This window comes from Anopheles aquasalis, chromosome 2 (assembly GCF_943734665.1).
Source record: "Anopheles aquasalis chromosome 2, idAnoAquaMG_Q_19, whole genome shotgun sequence".
Taxonomy (NCBI): Eukaryota; Metazoa; Arthropoda; class Insecta; order Diptera; family Culicidae; genus Anopheles; species Anopheles aquasalis.
The window spans coordinates 70,250,158-70,253,146 of record NC_064877.1 but is presented as its reverse complement, the minus strand read 5'-3'; the positions used below and the strand labels follow the sequence as shown (position 1 = coordinate 70,253,146).

At 39.8% G+C, this 2,989-nt stretch overlaps 1 protein-coding gene across 3 annotated transcripts in view; it reads left to right on the top strand.

The window, feature by feature from the left end:
• LOC126580976 (WD repeat domain phosphoinositide-interacting protein 2-like) overlaps nt 1–1,819 on the top strand; it is a 22,494-nt gene extending 20,675 nt beyond the window's left edge. For all 3 annotated transcript variants that reach the window (XM_050244349.1, XM_050244350.1, XM_050244348.1), the window contains one exon: nt 1–1,819. This exon is cut by the window's left edge. The gene's annotated coding sequence lies outside the window, so the exon portion shown is untranslated.
• Nucleotides 1,820–2,989: the final 1,170 nt, after the last annotated feature.

Below are 2,989 nucleotides of genomic sequence, written 5' to 3'. Positions count from 1 at the left end.
ACGTCACAAAAAGAGAAGAAGTAGCGATCAAATAAAACGATTTATTTTCGCGCGCGTCCGGACTATGTGGGGCGTGTCGGGGGTACCTTATTAATGTATTGTCTTAAGTGCAACTTGTCTGTAGTAACGGTGGCATGCGGTCAAAATTAGTCAGGTATCGATCAGATTCGAGCGTTTGCGCGTGCTCTATATATCTCTTTAGGTCAGTAACAAGCAATACTAACCCGTGGAACGAGAGTCTGTCTGTCGGTTCAGTTTTACAAAATTCGGTTCCCTCCGGTTGAACGCTGCTGTGTTGGACACTGATTCTGGGCTGCATGGAACGTTCTTCCGTCCCATATGCGATGCTTGAACTTGCAAGTTCTTTGCCTTCTCTCTTTCATACCTTTCGTATTTCGTCCAATCTACTAATCTCGGTTGACCCTGGGCCGTTACGCGGATAAATTCAATAAAAACGAACCATGAAAGGAAACCACAGGATGCTCGGGGTCACTATTTCCCGCATGATACCAAAAAGATAACAACAAAACGCAAAAAAACAATGTAAAAAGTGAAAAATATACAAAAATACTCATCGTTAAGTTAGCATTTTAAGTTTTGATGCAAAAACCCAGCACATAATAAGCTGCAGCTGTTCGATCGGTAAAGATCCATTGGCGTGGAATGCGATCAAAAAATGATCACACTAACAGCAGGACATACAGCAAGCATCATGGTGGGTTAGAGTGAGCGAAGAGCGCGTATATATTTAGCTATATGTGTATGTAGTGTTGTATCCTTTATTTATTAAAACAAAATACAAAATCCCCCGTTGATACGTACGCGTACAATTGTTTGTGGTGGCGAGCGGAAGAGTAGAACTGTGGGAGTAGCAGAGCGAGCGAGCGATGGCGAGTCGAAGGATGTTAACTAGCTGTACATACTATACACGAATTATACATAGAACGCCCTTTCTACAATTAAGCTGCAATAAGTATGTTGTATTCGCGGTCTGTTTTTATCGCTGTTTAGTTGTACATGGAAATCGCTTCCGGCGAAGGAAGGGATTTTCTTTTTTTCAAATATTTAATTTTAAAGTCTTATTCGAAAAGTATTGTTCCGAGTACCGATTTTTTCCGACCGTTAGGCTTCTCGACAAGATGCCTTGCCGCGGCAAGACCCTTTGCGCTTGTGTTTTTCTTCGGTCTAAGATTTTTACAAAGTATTTTCATTCAAAAATTGTGACCCTTTTCGTGTCGTCCATCTTTGGTGAACAGATTGTCAATTTCATGTTATTCTATTGTGAGCTTTATCTCATTTTAATCGCTTGTTCTTGCAAATGCCTAGAGTTGCACAATGTGTTGTTTGAATCGTCGTTCCTCCGAGAACACGGATGTTACGCCATCAAACTTGTAAGCACGATACAGCTAGTAGTATTCTCTTTGCGCAACATCCGTCGGTATACTTTGAGGAGAAGTCGTTTTGGTTTGAAAAAAGCAATTGAAACACAAACAAAATCCTACTCTGACAACGGCGAAGAAGAAATACAATACATGGAAAAAGAATAGATAAAAAAGCAAAACCAACAAACAAACAAACAAAAGAAGAACGACGGAGGACACCCGTAGAACATTAGTGCACCATTGCGCTCTACTAATAAAGCAAACAACAAAAAAAGAAACTAAACTTAATAATGAATGTAAACAGGAAATAGGACAAAATGCAAAAGGTAAAAAAAAACAAGGAAAAATGTGTAACAAGTGAGAGACAAAAAAAGGATCACTTAAGATTGTAAGGTAATCACAAATGAAAAGAAAAAAAAGCAAACAAAAACCTGATACGCCATTGTTGTAAAGTGAACCTTTACTTTCTCCCTGAAACACACAACACTATGTAATCACGATGACACCCGCTGACCACCTTGACCATGTCCTCCTGTAAGCTGCGGAACTGTTTGCAAAGATGGTTAACTGGATGGACATGGAGGATAAAACGGAATCGTGATTTTGCTGTTTGGAGCAACCGTTGTTCGCCTTCACCATCTCGTCAATCCACAATCAATCGATCTTGGGTTTGCTGCAGTTGTGACGTGAACCGTGCAACCGTGAATCTAGTGCAAGTTTTCGAACGATTTCATCTTTTCGTCCTTCTTTTTCTATTCTCTCTCCCTCGGTAACAACCATTCGAACACCACGTTAAACGATTAGACATTAAAATTCAAGAGGGTGTTCTTATTGGACGTTCAATAGTAGCAAACCCATTGTATCCAGTTAAACGAGACAGGATATGCGTAACGCAAGGATGTGTCGCAGTAAAGGATATGTAACTGTTCTTAAACAAAACAACCGACAAAAACTAACACGAACTTGGTCGTGGTACTCTAGTAGAATCATGTGTAACTGTACGACTTATATCGCAATACCATGCGCGCGGTAATCAGCATCATGCTGCGCATCGGTTTCGCTCGGTGGTCAAAAGAGGGACAGGGATGGTTTGGAATGGCAAGAGTAAGATGAGAAGATATTTTTTCGGACACCAGAAGTTGGGTAGACAAAACCGTTGAAAAGAGTATAGTTTGTGAACAGAAATTCCCTGCTTCGCTCTCGGAGGTTCGATTCGAAGCGATACAAGTGCGTGTATACAACAAAAGAATGAAAAGAGAAACAAAAGAAGGAAAACCCGATAAAAAATAAAAATCGTATACCTGATCGCAAATTAACCCAAATGAATGCGTATGAAATTCTTCAAATCATCCGAAATCGAATAGGTAAATTTCAATAAATCGATGAGCAATCAAACGATGGCTGATAAATAATGATGGCTGAGTTTGTTCGTTGAACATGAATTGTAAAAATTATATTTTATATTTTGAAATCAGAAGTTTTGGCTTTCGGAATTCGTTTTATTTCATACTGCCGATTTGATGACGAAAGCTATTTATTCGGCATTCCGTTTCGGCCGACCACAGTCGCGGTTGATGTGTACTAGGCCTCAGTGTTTTTTTGTTGAC